This window comes from Peromyscus leucopus, chromosome 1, assembly GCF_004664715.2.
Source record: "Peromyscus leucopus breed LL Stock chromosome 1, UCI_PerLeu_2.1, whole genome shotgun sequence".
Lineage (NCBI taxonomy): Eukaryota > Metazoa > Chordata > Mammalia > Rodentia > Cricetidae > Peromyscus > Peromyscus leucopus.
Window position 1 is genome coordinate 133,461,464 of NC_051063.1, and position 20,697 is coordinate 133,482,160.

Consider the following 20,697-nt stretch of genomic DNA (forward strand, 5'->3'; position numbering starts at 1 on the left):
CAGAAAATGGCTGAAAATCAAAATATCACCAAGGCTCCTTGAGCCTCAGCTTGACCACTGGTAGGCCCTTGGCTTCTTCCAAGTATTAGCTTTGTCATAATCAGCTGAAATCCTGCTTTGTATATTATTGCAGCTTGTAGCACTTGCTACTGGAGGTTTACTTGGAGGCATGCCTAGCTGGGGCATTGTCATCTCTACATATGGTGATAGCATTAAAATTTCTATCATACATGAACATATTTTAGGAAGCTTTTGTACAATACAGGTATTAAAAAAACTTCCAAAAGTTCAAACCACTTACATCCCCAACAATGATAAAGAGTCCTACTTTAGGGATATATTTGCAATTTACATCTGTTCTGAAAGAGAAAATTAGATTGCTCAAATGGAGTCACTGAGAATATCAACTGCAGTCTAGGACTGGCTCCATGCCCAAGGACTATCAGCCAACATAAAATGGAATACATTTTTTAGCTATTGTTCACTTCTTGCTTGTTTGTGTGTGCATGTTGTTGTGGTATTTATTGCTTTGTTAGTTTTTCTGTTTGTTTTCATTTTCATTTTTTATTAGAAAAAGAGAACTAGAGAGAGAGAGAGGAGGGAACATTAAATTGGGTGGATAATGAGATGGGAAGAATCAGGATGAAATAGGGAGAGGGAAATTTTTAATTAAAATATAATGTATGAAAATATTAATAATGGGTAAAATTAATATTCATGAAGAAATATGATTCTATGAATGGAATATTTACTAAGAAGAAATAGATAAAAATCACAAATAGCTGAATAAGCATGTCAGAGTGTCAACCTAATAAGGAACTAGACAAAAGGAAACAAATTCTGCGCTACACTAAAATTATGAACCACCACTATAAATTTAATTGTGCCTAATGCTGCCTTGTTCAATCTGTTGTGTGCAGGCTTGCTGTGGATATCGTTCTATATAAATAAAACACTGATGGCCAGTGACCAGACATGATGTATAGGCGGGACAAGGAGAGAGGAGAATTGGGGAAACAGGAAGAAGAAGGGGAGACACTGCAGCCACCACCAGGACAAGCAGCATGTAAAGATGCCAGTAAGCCACAAGCGACATGGCAAGGTATAGATTTATAGAAATGGGTTAATTTAAGATATAAGAACAGTTAGCAAGAAACCTGCCACAGCCATACAGTTTATAAGTAATATAAGTGTCTGAGTGATTATTTTATACGTGGATTGTGGGACTGCGGGCTTGGTGGAACCTGGAAAGAAGCCCTCCAACAACACAGGCTCAGGAATAGTGATCATGCAGATCACATTGTCTTCTGTCACAAGAGAAGGCAATGCATCCTGTCTTGGAAACATGAATGAACTTTGTTGTTTCTCAATAAAGACAGAGAGCCAAAAACTTTTGCTCAAGATTTACATTGCTGACTCCCCATGGGAGGCCTTACATTTTGAGAAAGGAATGGGTGATGGTTTTTGGGGGGGAGCCTGGTAGTGGAAAGAGAGGGATCTGTGGTTAGTAAGTAAAATGAATTTTAAAAATTCTTAATAAAAAAGATTTAGAATGCTGATTAAAATGGGATGCATTAGTTTTCCTCCAAAAGCTGATGAAAATACAAATCTTGTTTTTATGGTTTTGATCTATGGTTTGCTATATTCTTGGATCTATGCAATCTTCTGCAACTACACTGTACAAGTTTTTTGTTCATAATGTTTTCTCAGGCAGGATTACTGTAATGGCATATTGGTAACAATTTGGTATTTGAAAACCCTCTGTAAATGTGTCTCCTGGGTAGGTTTCTACAGAGTTGTAGCAGTTCATACATTCCACGCTATCAATGAGATATAACTGTGATCTGACTGGGAGTTTACCACTGTGTCCTCTGTGCCCTTGACATAGTAGGGTTGGTTTGTGTAAGATCTATGGTCGCTAACCTTGTTTATTGGCCCCATTTATGTCATTTCACTCTGCCATGCAGGTAACAGCACATGTGTTTCTGTGTAGCATCTGCAGAGGCAAAAAAAATCCACATTATAGTCATCATGATATATGATAAGGTTGCCACAAAAATGAGGAAACATGATGAACAAAAGCATAGGATTGTTACAGGACTTAACTGAAATACTATGATAACAAAGTGAACACATTCATTTCAGTTAATGTGGGTAATGTATGGGTGACCTTAGAGGCAAGATGAGACTTTTGAATTGCAAATACACAAAACAGAAGTACTTAATAGACATTATACAAAGCACAGAAGTGAGGAAGTTGATATGGCTTCTTATAACTCCCACCCCAGAGCATAGAACCAGATTTTCTCATTTAAAATAGACATTTGGTCTGGAGAAATATATCATTTGACCGCCGGGCGGTGGTGGCACACGCCTTTAATCACAGCACTCAGGAGGGAGAGGCAGTTGGATCTCTGTGAGTTCAAGGCCAGCCTGGGCTACCAAGTGAGTTTCAGGAAAGGTGCAAAGCTACACAGAGAAACCCTGTCTTGAAAAACCAAATATATATATATATATATATATAATATTATATTATATATATATATATATATTTGACCAAATGTGGTAATTTTCTGGCTAACTTTGGAGGATGGGGTACATGTCAAAGACTAAAAGAAATACAGTTTCAAATGCTGCACTGCAGAGCAATTAATAGGAAGAGGGAGACATGTGGGATGATATGGAAGTCCTTGCTACTCAGTGATTCTGTGTTTTCCAACTCGGGTGTAGAATGTTTTATCTGTCAATCCTAGGTTACTCCAAGGGTGGGGATTATGTCTTTTCTCATGCATTTGGATTAACCCATCTGTGTGAAAGGAACTCTAAATTATTAATGGTTTAAATCTGTTAAAATACGTTTGTCTTCATTTTTATGCATTTTACTTGTAAGTAATGGTAAAGTGAAGGTAGGATGTGGGTGAGAGACTTCCTGAGTAAGGGTACCTGGATTTGACGTGATGGATAATCTTGGAAGCTATACTCATCTTCACTTTCAATGCATCTATTTAGCATCTTGTGCATAAAATTATTCTATGTACTTCTGAAAGTAGATTCCACTAAATAAAATGGACTTAGAACAATAATAGCTTGATGTTATTTTATAGTTTCTTACAATATCAAGGTGTGAGAGACAGTGTGTGTGTTTTGCAGATAATTTAGCTTTGTATTTGTAAACCCCATACTGTGTTAGTGCAAATGTAATGTGTTAGTGTAAATACCATTGTTGGCAGTTCTAGGAATCTACATTGTAGTGGGTAGTCATTCCAGCTTTGATCTGGAAGTTCCAACCCCCATTGAGGCTTCGGCAACTGTCATGCCTAAAAGGTGGGGCTAAGGGAGGTGCTGAGAGACCCGAGATCTGGATGGGCCAGCATAGCTCTATGTTCCTGGACCCTAGACAGTGGAGGTTGACCAAGCAGAGCTCCAGAGAACACCACTGGACTGCAATATACCTTCCCTAGATCCCTCGACCTACCTATCCTTCATTTGTAAATTACCCACTAAATAATTTCACCACCCAGGCCTTTGGAATTTGCCCCACGTTGGGCACCAGATATTGGTGAAATTATTAAGGCCACTCCACGTAGTGAAAAGGAAGATTTATTTAGTGGGTAACTTACAAATGAAGGGATAGGTAGGTCGCAGGGTCTGGGAAAGATGCAGCGCAGTCCAGCGGTGTTCTCTGGAGAACTCTGCTCAGTCTACCTCCAGTGTCCAGGCTCCAGTAAAACAGGAGCAGTGGTACATCTGGATCTCGGGTCTTCAGGACCCTCTCTTGACAGCCTTGTAGGCCTGATAGTTACCGAAGCCTCAATAGGGGTTGGAACATCCAGATCGAAGCTGGAATGGCTACCCACTACACTACATAGTATACTTCATAATGTCCACTCATTTTTTTTCCATTTTACACCTTACAAGGCTATCACAATAGACTTAAGGTTAGGTATGTAACTTTCCCATAACAGGCAAGTGCTTTTAATTCTTGAAACCATACTTATATTATACATCATCCCAGTGGTCACCAATAAGGATTTGTCCCATGATCTAGGCTGAGGAAAATAATTCAGGCTTCTCAAATCTGGAGCACCTTCCAAGCTCATATGATAGTTGGTATGTTTCATTTCATGGTCACTCATTAAAATTAAAATTTCCCTTGTGTATAAAGGAAATTAAAATTTCCCTTGTGTATAACTGAGAAACAATTCACACATAAATTGATACTTTCAAAAATCATTCCATGGGGTCTATTTGGTATCAAACTAATCAAAACCCTTAAAGGGCAGATCCAAATGCATAAGGATATAAATAATACATAATACAAGTTAATAATCAACATAAAAACTTCCAACATACATAAAATATGATATATTATGATATATTATGTATTGAAGCAGCACATGTACAGATATTTAAAGGATGGTACTTCTGCAGGTTTGAACAGTAACCAATAATAAGCACACTTACCTTCTCCCTTTTTCATTGTCATGGAGTTTTTAAAAAGTGCTCCTGGAGAAAATAAAAACTATACATTTCTGTTTCTTAGATGACTGGAGCTTAAGGCAACTAATCTAATCTACAATTATTGTGAAGGGCATAACCTTATGCATTGAAAAGTATTAAGTAAGCCAAAAATGTGCTTAGGCCTAAATGTCTGCAAACAGTAAAGTATAACAAAATATAAAATTAAATCTGTTTGCATAAGTAATCAACAATCAAAAATAAAATTTGAAATGCAATTGATTTTACAGTACCATCAGCTGAGAGTGTGAGCTTCTCAGGATGCTGAGAGGAAGCATGGCTTCAGGGCTTGAGCTGTAATCTCACTTGGCAGCAGTCAGCATCTGTATCAGAAATGCCTCAGATTCCTTAAATGATAAACACAGGGATAGATGAGTATAAGAATACTTAAAGCTACAAACATGCAGTTAAGATGATTAATAATACCAATACACTGTTAATGTTGCAATTCATAGACTTTAAGAAGCCAGGTATTATCAAAGCTATTAGCAACTAAGGGTATCCCCATCCAAAGACAAGGCATCCTACTTTTTGTTCTAGGGCCAAACTCATCTAAACTTCACAAGGAACTGCCATAGTATATCCAACATTAACAAAATATTCAAATAATGAAAAGTAATGAAGGAAGACCTGAACTTTTTATCTGTTTTGAAACTTATGACAAATTAGTTTTGATAAAGACATTTGGATATGGTATAGAGTTAAACAACATCAGATCTTTTCATCAATACAATTATGTGGTTTTTTTTTTTTTTGAAACAGTACCTGTCACTGATCCTAGAATTAAGCAGCTTACTAGACTGGCAGATGAATTCTGGGATTTCAGTGGCAAACCATCACACCCTGTATGACTGTTTGTTTGTTTCTGTAACTGCTAAGGTTCAAAACTCATGACTTCATGATAAACATTTCACAAGTGGGCAATCTCCTTAGTTTAAAATACTTATGTTTCTCAGTAACGAATCTGTGTTTGTCAATGGCTTTAGGAGACCCCAGGGAAAGGGTTATTTCCTCATCAGAGACCCCAGGGAAAGGGTCATTTCGTCATCAAAGGTGTCATGACTTATAGGTTGAGAACTGGTGATGAAGAACTAATGAATTTGAGAATGAAGAGGTAAATACACAGAATGTATTGGAGAGACAATGATGTAACTACTATAATCTTGAATGATATTCTCAATATTTTAAAATAACACAGATAGTAAGGAGACTTAGAATATAGTTATTCAACAGAAGACATAGTAGAATGAGCCAGGAGAATTGAGATGAAAATGACTAAACTCATTATGTGAATGCAAGAAAATAAGTTTATTAAGAATGCTAAATAAAAGGAAAAAAACATCAAAATCAGATCATGTACAGAACTGACATTTCATGGATTCAAATGGAAGGAAATAACCTAAGATTCTAAAAAGGCTCAATGCTTTCCCAGCATTATAAGGGAGAAAATACAGGTGGATGCCACTTCACAGAACATTTACTGGACATTGATCTTGGGCAAATTATTGGAGAAAAAAAACAGTAGGTCTATACGCTGTCTTTTACTTATAACAAGGATGACAAATTACTTCTAGATGGAAAGAAATAACATGAAATGCACAAAAGTATCAAAATTTTAAAATATAGCCAGCCATCTGAAATTATATAAAAATATAAAATTCCACACAAATTTACACGCATGAAGCTGTCAATGAAAAATGAAAGGCCAAAACCCCTGAATTTACAATACCACCAGCTAGGTGTGGGGTCTGCATCTTCAGGGAAAGCTCCACAGGAGACAGAGGAGAAGCACCTCCTCAGGGCCTGAGTCAGAGATTGTCATGTGCAGTATGGTGAGACCCTGCATCAACATAAAAAAAGGAAAGTAAATATTTAGAAATAAATAGAGAATAATTGTAAAATATGTACACTTAGGCAGCAAATCCTTTTCATATGTTTAGTAAGATCATTATGTTTTAAAATTTCCCAAATTTCTAGACAAGAATTTTTAACATTATTGTTAATGCAGTATTTACAAGCAATGTAGAGATTGGGTGCAGTGGTTATCCAGGTTCCTATATATGTTATTATTTTATGCTAATGATCAAAATAATTGTAAAATTTATACAGAACAACAAGAAATCCAGCATCAATGAAATTAAGAATAAAATCAGGATACTCCATACATAATTCCTTGTTTCTTTTTTATATTGAAAACAGATTCTTCTCTCTTACCACACATATCTACCAGAGTTCCTATTCCTCCCAGAACTGCCCTCAACATCCCCTGTCCCTCAGATCTAATCCCCTTCCGTTTTCCTTCAGAAAAGAGCAGCGCTCCAAAACAACATCCACACAGGACAAATATATATGATTAAACAAGCCAAAAATCACTCATATTGAGGCTGGTCAAAGCAACCTAACAGGAGAAAAAGAGTCCCGAGGGCATGTAAGAGGGTCAGAGACACACCCACTCTCACTGTTAGGAATCCAACAAAAACACCAGCTAACAGCCATGACATACACTCAGACAACCAAGTGCAGACCCTTGAAGGCCCTGTGTTTGCCACTTCAGTCTCTGGAAGCCCATATCAGACCTTCTTACTGATTCAATGGGCGACATTCTCCTGGTGTCCTCCATCCCCTCTGACTCCTACAATCTTTCCTCCTCCTCTTCTGTGGGGTTCCTAAAGCTCTGAGGGGAAGGAGCCAATGCAAATCCCAAATTCAGATTCTTTCTCTGTATAACATCTGGCTGTGGGTCTCTGCATCCACACCCATATGCTGCCAGAGAAAGCCTCTCTGATGCCAACTGGACAAGGCATTGATCTGGTTTCAAAATGCTTGACAGTGTGACAACACACACACACACACACACACACACACACACACACACACACACACACACACACACACACACAAAATTACTTGAGATAACTTGAGGGCTCAAAAGTATCATATACTAATTGTCACAAGATGTGCCAGATAAATTATTTCTCAAAAGTTCTAGGACAAGTGAAAGTGAATAAAACAGGAAAATTTGATTTTTTAACTCACATGAAAACATAATTGATTTTTGTATTTAAGTATTTAGAAGTGTGTGTGTGTGTGTGTGTGTGTGTGTGTGTGTGTGTGTGTGTGTCTGTGTGTCTGAGAACAAAAGAAGGCTTGAACTTGAATGTGAACAATTTTATAGGTTCCAGGCAGCTTCCATTCATTGCACTAGGTTTCCTTAACACCCTTAAATGCCCACCTAATTCTGTTGTCTCTCCTTGTACTCTCTTCCTCTCTCCCCCAACTGATGACTCCTTTCCCCATCCACATTGACCCTAGCAAGGACTCCTAGTAATCAAAGATGTGGAGCCTGAAACAATCAACTTCTGTAACCAGGCGAGGCTCCTAGTGGTGGGACTGGTACACCAACCCAGCCACAGAACTTATGACTGTGACCTGACCTGTCTGCAAGGTGTGGTAGGGGAAAGGAGGTTCAGAGCGTGTGGGAGTGCCCCACCAATGACTGGTCTAACCTGAGGCCCACACCATGAGAGAGAGCCCATGTCCAACACTGCCTTCATGGCCAGGAACCAGAAAGTGGATGGCTCAGAGACCTAGGGTAGAACCAAACACAATTGAAAAAAAAAAAAACTCAAGGAAATGATTCCTAATGATGTTCTGCTATGCTTATAGGATCAGTGCGTAGCAAAATATTCAACAGAGAGGCTTCCTTCCACAGGTCATGAGAGCCAATATAGAGACTTAGAGCCAAACAATAGATGGAGCTCAGGGAACTTAGCAAAAGAGGAGAAGGAAGTAGATTGTGTGAACCAGAGAGGTCGAGCACACCAGGAGAACATGGCCCACAAAATCAGCTAAGCAGGGGTCACAGGGGCTCTCACAGACTGAAGCAGCAGCCATGGAGCCTGCCTGGGTCTGCACCAGGCCCTCTGCATTCATGTTGTGGTTCTTTAGCTTAGGGATTTTGCTGGACTCCTAACTGTAGGGGGTGTCTGACTCTTTTGACTGCTCATGGAATCTATTGTCTCCTACTGGGTTGCCTTGTCCAGCCTTGATATGAGGGTATGTGTCTAAGCACATGGCATCTTAATATGTTGAGTATGGTTAATATCACAGGGAGGGGTGCTCTTTTCTGAAAGAAAATGGAGGAGCATTGAATATGGGGGAGAGGAGGAGTGGGAGAATTGGGAGGAGAAGAAGGAGAGGAAGCTGCAGTCAGGATGTATTGTACAGATCATATACCAAAATGTGCCAATAACTTTTTACATTATTTTTATTTTATAATTAACTTAATTTCACATATTAGCCATGGATTCCCTGTCCTCCCTCCTCCCTCCTCCCACCCCCAGCCCTCCCCTCCAATCCACCCTCCATTCCCACCTCCTCCAAGGCAAGGTCTCCCCTGGGGAGTCAGCCCAGCCTGGCAGACTCAGGCTAGGCAGGTCCAGTCCCCTCCTCCCTAAACCAAGGCTAATCAAAGTGTCCCAGCATAGGCCCCAGGCTCCCAAAGGCCAGCTCATGCACCAAGGACAGGTCCTGGCTCCACTGCCAAGGACCATATATCTTAAAATTAACCCTTGAAGCACTTCTAGACTAGAAAAGTCATTGAGTATTGAGAGCTCAGTGAGCTGTTCTCTAGCTTGGAAGATAAGAATCTTGAAAGGAGTGCAGATCCTGGAGTTATGACTTGTGCAATTTCATATGGAAGCAAAAATTCTATAAGGTCATTGTCTGAGGAATCAGTGGTGTCTGGTTAGCTGGAGCTGAAAAATCACCCATGGATGATTACAGACCACACCCAACCAAAAGTAAAGTTAAATCTTTGCATTGCTCCAGTAGTGTTGTGTACATACCTGTTGGATTTGCTGAAGGAAGTGGAGGAAGGCAGATCATGAGTTCAAGGTCAGTCTAGGCTACATATCCAAGCTTAGCAGTGGTGGTAACGCCTTTAATCCTAGTACTTGGGAAGCAGATGGAGAGGGGTCGTGGAATTTAAGGTTATCTTGTTCTACAAACTGATTTCCAGTATATCAAGGGCTACATGGAGAAACAAACCGTGCCTTGAAAAAGTCTTTGCATTGCTGATACAGTGGATGCTGGTCAGATGGGGCTGAAGAATCAGCTATGATTAAGAAGAGACCAGCATCATTGAGGTGATGTCTTCAAGCAAGTGTATCCTGAGAATTAGTACACAGAAGCTGTGTTCCCTAGGCAGCCAAGTTGGAACTCATACTAGCAGCTGACCTTGGAAATATACTTGTCACTCAGGTAGTTCTGGTATAGAAGGCATGAGAGGGTAATAGAGAGTGACTGAGATTTATTGTTGTGTAGCAGAGTTAGAGTCCCTGTCACTGGCCCAACATTACCATGCATGTGCTGTCTAGTTTACTTTCACCTTGACAAAGGATAGAGTCAAGGAAAATGGGAAGCTCAATGGAAAACATCACCTTACGATCTTTGCTGCAGGACAGCCTATGGGCATCTTCTTAATCACTGACTGATGGGGGCCTATTGTGTATGGTGCCACCACTTTTCTGGTTGTTCTAGGTTCTTTAAGAAATTTGGCTATGCAACTCATGCGGAACAAGCCATTAAGCAACACTCTTCTATGGCCTCTGTTTCAGCTGAGCAAACAATGGTATATATAATAATATTGAAAATGTTTTCAAAATGAATTATGTGACTCAATTGACAATATTTCACTTTTATCTAATGATGAAAACGAATGACTCAATATCATCACATAAAGGTTTGTTAATATATAATGGTTTTCAAATTTTTACGCATATATATATATATGTATATGTATGCATATATATATACATGTATATACATATATACAAATTTGGAAAACCCATTAATGTAACTGGGGAGTTAAAATGCAGCACATATACTAAATCAATATACTTGCTGAATTCTGACCAGAGACTATGTGAGAGAATTCCTTCTCTCATGCCCATGGTTTCATCATAATGTCACTTTCTGTGTGGAAATGATACATGCGTGATGCTGCATTTCTCGAGGAAAGTCTCACATTCTTTCCTAAATATTGTGGGGTTTTTTTTTACACATATTGCAGGCTTCACACATGTTTTATTGCAGGATATCCTGAAGAGTGCCAATGGAAATTTTGAAGTGTTTTGGTTTTTGTTTTGTTTGGTTTTTTTTTTTTTTTTTTTTTTTTTTTTTGGTTTTTCGAGACAGGGTTTCTCTGTGTAGCTTTGCGCCTTTCCTGGAGCTCACTTGGTAGCCCAGACTGGCCTTGAACTCACAGAGATCCGCCTGGCTCTGCCTCCCCAGTGCTGGGATTAAAGGTGTGCGCCACCACCGCCCGGCTTGTTTTGGTTTTTTTAATACTTACAATAAATAAAAGGATCCTCACAGGAAAAGTACTGTCAGGATAACATACTACTCAAATTAGACAGATGCATATCTGGATGCTATTATTTGTGGAATTAACTATGTATGTGTGCAAGATGACATTTCTTAGGAAACATCATAGAAAATCATCTAGAATATCCTCTTTACTTCTTGAAGAAAATTACTAAATGAAATTTCAACCATTTTACAAAATTAATTCATCCACTATTTATGATGAAAGTTATTGAGCAGTCTAAATACCACTGTCCATACAAAAATAGAAGCTTACAAGTTTATGCTATATATTCATGTGGCTATAAACTCAACTTATCATTAAAAATTCAGTGTACTCACCCTTAAGGTATCTAGTGGACTGTCATTCCCAAACATCAATGTGATCCATCTAGATATCCACATGGAGCAAATCACCCTCCTGACCAGATTCTCAGAGAAAGAAGGATAAAACAATTAAGTATCATGACTGAGCCTCTCTCACCTCACAGTCCATGCAGAAATGCATGTGGACTATGACCCAGTTACAGGGTAAGAGTGACACCTGCTATCGATGTTGCTTACTCCAAACCCATCATGTAAGGCAGTCATTGAGAACTTTTCTAGATTCCAATTAATAATTTGTTCTTCAGTTCTTGTATTTTCTCTCTACACTACCTATGTTTCCTTCTCTTTCCCCTGCCTTGTTAAAAATGATGAATGTTCTTTTCTGAGTACTAATCCTGTACACATATATGTGAAGCACTAATTTATCGTTGGTTTTGAAAGATAAATAAGTAAATTATTATAGTAGGAGGACATGAACATGGAATTGAGATTTTATATGGACATCATGGATGGGTTGAAAGGTGGAGAATGGTACATATGAAAAGATCTATTATATGTGTGTGTGTGTGTGTGTGTGTGTGTGTGTGTGTGTGTGTGTAATTCCAAAGAACAAATCAAACAAAATTAAAATCTCCAATGTGACATTTAAATTGATTGCCATTCTAAGCTGTGATAGGATATTGGCAATTTATGATCCATAGGTGTATTTCTAGGAGTCAACAAGATTTTAAGCATGTACATGTGTGAGCATCTAAGGATAATAAAATCCAGACTGAGCTATGGCTACTTTTCAATCTCCTTCAATGAAAATTCCACTGTTCTCGGTGTAGTCAGATAGTTCCTGTGACTTTGTACTTCATAGAAACAATTACAAGAGCTTAGAAGTATAGTGTTCTAAGATAATGTCATAGTTTGAATAAGAATGTCCCCCATAAACTCATATATTTGAAGGCTTGGTCTATAAGGAGTACCACTATTAGGAGGTATGGCCTTCTTGGAGAAGGTGTGGTCTTGTTGGAGGAACTGTTGGAGGCAGTAAACTGGGGCTGTGCTTTGAGGTTTCAAATTCTCAAGCCAGGCCTAGTGTCTCTATTCTTGTTGCCTCAAAGCCAGATACTGCCTAATACTTCACTTAGGGAAAATTTCTTACAAAAGAATGATAAATTTATTTGTCACTATTATGTATCATGGTATTTAATTTTTTAATCAAGAAAAAAATATGTATAGAAAAAAATGGCTAAATATAATTATAGGTGTTTACCTCTCGAAATTCTTCCCCTTCTAGGTTTTTGTTTAAAATATGTTTCCCCATAGATATCTTTGACACTATTGGTAAAATGTAAGCTTTCTTTCTTGTAGGATCTATAAGATCATTGTGCGCATGAATTTAAAAAAAAAATCTGTAAATTTCCTAACCGAAAAAGATTTTGCTTGAAACTTATAACAAGAAGGGTTAGTACTCAAAAGTCTAGGTACAGGTAATCTTAATTTATTAGATTGTAACTTGGATTGAACTCTTTTTTGGTTTGGTTTGGTTTTTTGAGACAGGATTTATCTGTGAAGTTTTGGTGCCTTTCCTGGATCTCACTCTGTAGACCAGGCTGGCCTTGAACTCACAGAGATCTGCTTGGCTCTGCTTCCTGAGTGCTGGGAGTAAGACATGTACCACTGCTGCCTAGCTGTATCCAACTCATGATTAGGGAAATAAAAAGAAACAATAAGAAGATATGAATGTTTAAGGATAGAAAATATTTAAACAGATAAAAATAAAAGATATGTTTATAATTTTTAAAGTGTCAAATATTTTGTATAAGAATTGAGTCTTGTCTCATGATTTTTGTCCTATGAATGAAAACATGACCAAGGAGGACAAAGCCATGAAGATCATAGTCAAGTTGCAGATGGTCTGAGGTAGTTACACAATATTTATGGAAGATAGGATTTAAGAGTGATATATTTGATGATTAATATTTATGAATCACTAAGGTTATAAAGGAGTGTACATGGTAGCAAAATCTGAATTAATTTATGTAGATCAAATAACATATGTCTTTGGTAACTTTATTAGGCTTAAAAAGTTTGAAGAAACTTAGTCATATAGAGAACTGTTATTTTATAAAATTATGCTAAAAGAGAACAGTAAAATGAGGTTACTGGCTCTCAAGAGACTATATTTATATTTTAAAGTTTATGTTGTTAATAATTGAGCTCTGTTCAAACACTATATGTTGTGAAGTTCAAAATGTAATAAGGATAAAATTATTAAATAATATTCAAGATTTGTACAAAAAATTGTTTATAAAAATCAAATGCTTGCCGGGCAGCGGTGGTGCACACCTTTAATCCCAGCATTTGCGAGGCAGAGCAAGGAGGATCTCTGCGAGTTTGAGGCCACCCTGGTCTACAGAGTGAGATCCAGGACAGGCACCAAAACTACACAGATAAACCCTGTCTCGAAAAACCAAAAAAAAAAAAAAAAGAGTTGGATCCAAGTTACAACCATGTATGGTGTATTAAAAAAAGATTACCTATACATAGACTTTTGAATATTAACCCTTCTTGTTATAAGTTTTAAGCAAAATCTTTTTCTGTTTGGCATTTTACAATTTGTTTTAAATCCATTCTCACAATGATCTTATAGATCCTACAAGAAAGAAAGCTTACATTTTAGCAATAATGCCACACTTGTATCTGCTACTTAGTGCGTTATCATGTTTTTTACAATAAAGTCTCCATTTCTTTTGGGACCTTCTAATTGTGACTCTTGGTTGCCAAATACAACATGCTGTTGACACTTTGCAATCTCCCTGTCAGTTCTCTCATGTGCTATGATTATATTCATGAATTATTACACTGGATCAGACCATTCTCTCTATGTGAGCATGTATGCATATACAGTTGATTTTTTATATGTGGAGTAAACACATATGGAAATGCAGGTGTTTGCCAGAAGTCAACTACTATTTCTTGATTTAAAAAATGATATGTTTCTAAAAAAATAATTGCTGAAGAGGAGACTAAAATATTGAAAGAGCCAGTAGGGTTGGAAGACAAAATGAAGTAGAGATTTCTAGATGGAACAGGACTGACACACACAGGAACTCACAGAGACAGTGGCAGTAATCACAGAACCTACACAGGAACAACACACTTCTGGTCCCACCACTGGGAAGGGGAAGTCATAATCTCCCATCCCTAACCAAGGAGCTGTCTCCAATTTACAACTACACACAACACAAAAAGTTGATGTTTTCCAGTGAAGTCTCACTTAGGATACAGACAGCATTAAAAGGCATGCTCCTAATCCAGGAGCTGTCAGTCAACACAAAATTAACTCAATTGTATTTTTGGATTTTTTTCTTTTTCTCTTATATTACCTTGTCAGGATTTTTTAAGCATTATTGATATGTTGCTTATATATTATAGCATCCAAATTTGTGCTTTTATGGGTGTCCTGTATGTGCATGTGTCTCTCTTGGTATATGAACTTCTCTAGCTTTTTCTTTGCTATTCTGTCTCTCTCTCTCTGTCTGTGTCTCTCTCTGTGTCTCTGCTTCTCTGTCCCTGTCTCTCTCTCTGTCTCTCTGTCTCTCTCCTATTCTGGTTTATATTTGCCTGCTGAAGAAATAGATTAAGAAGACAAGAACTTAGATGAGTTGGGAGGTACAAACAACCTGGAGGAGATAAGGGGAAAACCATGTTCAGAGAAGACTGTATGAAAAAAATATTTTCAATTAATATTTTATTCAAGGTAAATATATATTGTTTGTAAAATTCCTCCCTATTCCTACTATCAAAATTCTATCGCTGACTTCATGTTCATGTACCCTCTCTCTCTATCTCTATCTCTATCTCTCCTTCATTCCAAATCAGTCACTTTAGTGCTGCATGAATGTGCACAGATGTGGGACAATCTACTAGAGAACAGACATCCTTTCAAGACAAACATCCTGAAGGAATCTTACTTATCTCCAGCAGGCCATGAAATAAAAATAGTTTTTCTGATAGGAATGGAACTTCATGAGTTCCTTTTCCAGATAGAGTGAGAGATTGTCTGGCTTGATCTGATATCAATCTTATCCATGCAATTTTAACTGTTGTGAGATAATGTTCAACTGTTCTGTCATGCCCAGATAATACTATTACAATGAGTTGTCTACTACCTCTGCTCATCAGAGACTGCATTTTTAATGGAATAGAATTTGCCAAGTAATTTAAGCCAACTGAGAAAAAAAACATGTGTCCATCACTTCTCATATCCTGTCACACACTGGGAGTGCCAGCCCACCCTCTCACTTGATTTTGATTTTTACATATTCTGTGAAGAAAAGTCAGGTGCTCGTATCTGTAAGGTAAGCATGTCTCTGATCTGCACATTTTGATCTAAAAGGAAAAGTAACACCCTGAATGTTTTCCAAAGATCACAAGTCTATTCACACTATGTAAACCGTGAATCTCCTTCTACCTCATCTCTGAAGCTTTCCTTTGAGATCCTCCTCATATTTCAGTTTTAGATTTCTGAACACTGGACTAAAATCTTAGGAAATGTGAGATTGTCTGTGCTCTTCCCTTGTGAGCCCAAAAAGTATAGTGGGACAAGAGAAGCTCAGAGGGCTCTTATGTACGTTCCATGCCACATACCTCCAATCATCTGTCAAAGGCCTCAAATACATTCAACTACTCTTCACTAAGTACAACTTTAGAATTTCTTACAATATTAAACTGTTAGACAGACAGTCTACTATGTCATTCAGATTGTATTTGGTCTACTCCTTGCCACCATGCTATGTTGAGATACATGCTGCAGATAGCACAGCTACAAAACTCCCAAATAAACCTCATGATTAATCTGTCTTTTCTTAAGTATCATTATTTCCCAAATTTTATATTAGAGGCTTGGTGGCTCAAAGCCATGCCTGAATTGCTCATAATATTTCTGGTGAGTAAAGTAGACTTATATCAAGGCTAAGGAAAACTATATTGCTGGATATTGCATACCTGGTGATCTGCGCATTGCTGGTGATGTGAAATAGATCCTGAAGGAGAGCTTGTAACAGCATATTTTTAAAACCATTAAAACTTCAAAGTACATTTCAAATATTTATCTCTTTATACAGAGATTAGTATAGCTCTCACCCTAAACCATGAAGGTTCATTTTGAAGGAGAAGGACCCCCTGCCCAGGAGTAGTTAGCTAACACAAAAAGCATTCCATGTTGTGTTTCAGATTTTTTGTGAATGTTTTAGTTTTTGGTGTTTTGGTACTTTTGTCCTTTGAGTTTTTCATTTGTCTGCTTTGACACATACTCTCTCTTTCTCTATCTATCTATCTATCTATCTATCTATCTATCTATCTATCTATCTCTATAACTCTATCTCTCTCTTACATTAGGAAGTATGTGATATGTGGACAAAGAGAGAGAAAAGAAGGGAGAAAAGAGAGGACAGAAGCATGAATAAGGAACATAAAATTGAGTAGGTAGGTAAATATGGAGGATTTGGAGGAGTTGAAAGAGAGAATAAGATTGAAACATATTGTAAGACATGCTCTGATGATCGGATGGCTGAATACCCTGGCTGTCATGATAGGACTCTCATCCAGTGTCTGATGGAAGCAAATGCAGAGATCCACAGCCAAGCCCCAGGTGAAGTTCCAGGAGTCCAATCAGTGAGAGAGAGGAGGGATAATATGAGCAAGAGATATTGAGACCATGATTGGAAAAAGCACAGGAATAAATAGCCAAACTAGTGGAAATGCATGAACTGTGAACAATGGCTGAGGAACCCCCATGGAACTGGACCAGGCCCTCTGGATAAGTGAGACAGTTGATGAGCTTGAACTGTTTAGGAGGTCCCCAGGCAGTGGGACTGGGACCTGTCCTTGGTCCATGAGTGGAACCTAGAGCCTATGCTAAGACACTTTGCTCAGCCTTGGTGCAGGGAGGAGGGGACTGGACCTGCCTCAGCTGAGTCTACCAGGCTGGGCTGACTTCCCAGGGAAGATTATGCCTTGGAGGAGGTTGGAATAGAGGGTGAATTGGAGGGGGAGGGCTGGAAGGTGGGAAGAGGTAGGATGGGGGAATCTGTGGCTGATATGTGAAATTAAGTTAAATATAAAATAAAATATTTTATAAAAAAGAAAAATTAAATGAAAATTGAAAAATAATGTTACTTACTAATATCATAAAGATCCTCTAGTTCATAGAAGATATTTTATACCATGGTTCTCAACCTTCCTAATGACCTTTAATATATCTCCTTGTATTGCAGTGCCCCATAATCATAAAATGATTTTTATTGATACTTCATGAGTCTAATTTTGCCAGTTATGAGTCATGATGTAAATATCTGAATTTACTCCTGTGACAGGCATGTTTTGATTCCCATAGGGGTCATGACAAACAGGTTGAGAACTCTTATATAGTATGATTAGTATAAATGACCAAAGTATGTAGATTTAGTTTAATATACATAAAGAGTACTTGTAGCATACTGCCTTACAATAATAAAGTTTAAACAATACATGATGGTCTCAAAGTACACAACAAAATGCCCTTGAGAACACCTAAATATCTTCATAATTTGAAATTTTATTGCAGAAATACTAGATCTTGTCAAGTGCTAAAGTGACAGAAGCTTACAGGATTTCATTTTCATAACTAATATTTGAGTGTTTTTTTTTTTCAAATTATGAAGATATTTAGGGGTTCTCAAAGGCACTTAATGGTCGGGCAGTGGTGGCACACAACTTTAATCCCAGCACTTGGGAGGCAGAGCCAGGCAAATCTCTGTGAGTTCGAGGCCAGCCTGGTCTGCACAGCGAGATCCAGGAAAGGCGCAAAGCTACACAGAGAAACCCTGACTCAAAAAACAAAACAATAAAAAATAAAATAAAAAGCAATTAATGATATCCACTGTTAGCACTTTGCATTGGACATAGTCCTAGACCACATCTTCATGGCAGTAATTTGGAAAAATGGACACTGTGCATTTTATTCTTAAATATTAAAACCTTCAGGCAACAAAATTAATCTAAGACTTTTGTGATGAATGTAACTTTGTATGTAGAAAGTATTGATAGTCTTAGTTCAAAAAAAATTTCAGTAAAGTAGTAGTGCATACAAAAATTAAAAAATTTAAATTGTATTCTTTATGCAAGCAATCAAAGCAATCGACACTCAAAACTAAATGTTGAAAAGCAATTAGTTTTTAACTACAGTGAGTGATTTTAAACTATTATATCTACACTGTGAGCTCCTTAGGTTCCAGAGGAGCATCACTTAAGTGATGAGATTAAAATCATACTGGGAAGCACACTGAAACTCGGGATCATAAATCAAATATATTACAGTAATATCTGCTGAGCTTGGTAGAGTTCCCATGATCATAGCTCACTAGAACCTGAATCAGAAGGATCACAAGTGCATCTGAGTTGTGGATCTGCCTGAGTAACAAAGAGAGCACTGATGAGAACTAGTGGCATCTAAATGTAGACTATTTGATAAAATTTTAAAATGCATTTGCCAATGGTAAGGAAATATTCTTTTTTAAGATTGATTTATTTGTTATGTACACAGTGTTCTGCCTTCAAGTATGCTTGCACACCAGGAGAGGGCACCAGATCTCATTACAGATGGTTGTGAGCCAACTCAAATCTAGACATATTTTCCTGCTGTTTCTCTTTTTCTGAAGAGATATAAGGAACAATCTGTCAGTCCAGGTAGGACATGCATGATAGCACAAAAATTTAAAAAGGACCCATCACGTCCAGGCTAGTGAACGACAGGGTTTAGTGGGCTTCCTTACAGAACCATCAGTAAGCATACATGATATGTGACACAAAGACAGCTGTATTACCAAAAAAGTCCAAAGCAGTGCTGAAGAAATCTACTAAAGTTCCAGCCTAGAGCTCCCAAGCCAATGTGAAAGAAACTCCCCTAATGAATTTCTCACTCAAAATTTACTGTTTGTATAAATCACCATGTTGCAGTGGCTCATCTTTATGTGAACTGATCATCACTTCTGACCCTATATTTTCCTTTCAGAGTCAACACAAGAAGAGAAATTTAGATGAAAAACACTAACAAGGTAAGCATGAGAGCCACGAGATGATGTAAAAAATAAAATGAGAAAACAGTTTTTGATTCCAAAGAACAACACAGACAAAGCAAAATAACTGCATTAACATACAAACAGCACAGTAAAGTAGATCATAGGAAAAGGTTGCTTTTGAGGAGGGCTTAGTCAATAAGAGGAGAATAAAGAGTAAGTGAATGATGTAGGAGTGTATGAAGGAATGTAGCAGAGTAGAGGGAAGAAATATGTAGAGAAAACAGATAACCAAACCAAACTAGAAGGAACTCATGAACTGTGGACCAATACTTGTGGAGCCTGAATGGGACTGGACTAGGCCCTCTGCATATGCAAGACAGTTGTGTAGTTTGATCTGTCTAAGGGGCCACCTGGCAGTGGGATCAGGATCCATCCCTGGTGGATGAGCAGGCTTTTTGGAGCCCACTGTCTATGATAGGACACCTTACACAGCATTGGAGCAGTGGGTGGGCTTGGACTTGCCTCAAGTGAGTGAATCAGGCTCTGCTGACTGCCCATGGGAGAAGGCTGAGGGGTGAAAGGAGGGAGCAGAAGGAGATCTGTGATTGGTATGTAAAATAAATAGAAACTTTCTTAATAATAATAAAAATATATAATTTTTTGAAAAAAGAGACTAGAGCTATGTTAAAAAAAAGATGTATCTGTCTGTAGAGATGTGTGGCTGCAGGAGAGAGATGTATGCATGTAAAGAGAGGTATGTAGCTGTATGTAAAGAATGTAGCTGTGTGAAGACATAAATTTCAAAAAAAAAGATTTAGCAAGATGAATTAAAAGATAGAGTTACCATCAGAAATTGTGTGTGTCTTATTTAGCCCCCAAATAGAAATGTCTAGCTCTTGCTGTATTCCTGGATTTTTTTTTTTGCATACCCTGGAGGTGGTCTTGGAATAGACTCTCTCAAAGGGTGAGGATACCATTCAGTGTGTTCTGTATTACATAGGTGGGTGACCAACTACAAGAGCATGAGTAGCTCAGGGAAAGTATCTCTGAAAAAATTGACCCTCACTCCTCCTGAGGCCAAATAATTTTCACTAGCTTCTCAGATTTGTGTTTAACTTCCATACATAAACCCCTGACTTGCTGGGGTTTGGATGGCTTATTGTAGCACAAGAATTGTGCAGGTAGACACAGCTTTTGAGAGTTTATGGGTTCAAATGTGCTGTAATTTCCAACAAACACTGTTTCAGTGCAGAGATCTACTATCTCTTGCTCTTTTGAGATAACATTTAACACTGGACTGAATTTCACCATGTTATCTAGGATAGCTGGCCAGCAAGACCCAAAGGTCTATCTGTCTGTAACCCTGAAGTTCCAGGAAGACTTGAAAACACCTTATCCCAGTTTTTAATATGGAAAATAGAAAGAAAACATGGGT

The 20,697-nt window shown here is 37.9% G+C and overlaps 1 long non-coding RNA gene across 20 annotated transcripts in view; it reads right to left on the reverse strand.

Annotated features, from left to right (window-relative positions):
• The window catches only part of LOC114684177, a 78,937-nt gene that overhangs the window by 48,349 nt on the left and 9,891 nt on the right, over nt 1-20,697 (reverse strand). For 13 of the 20 annotated variants that reach the window (XR_003733248.1, XR_003733255.1, XR_003733245.1 and 10 more), the window contains exons 5-8: nt 11,227-11,316; nt 6,248-6,358; nt 4,752-4,865; nt 1,924-1,996 (exon numbers count right to left, since the gene is read on the reverse strand). This is a non-coding gene — a long non-coding RNA (uncharacterized LOC114684177). Of the gene's footprint in view, nt 1-1,923; nt 1,997-4,751; nt 4,866-6,242; nt 6,359-11,226; nt 11,317-20,697 lie in introns of all 20 variants that reach the window. The other 7 variants (XR_003733257.1, XR_005089849.1, XR_003733258.2 and 4 more) reach the window with 3 other exon arrangements.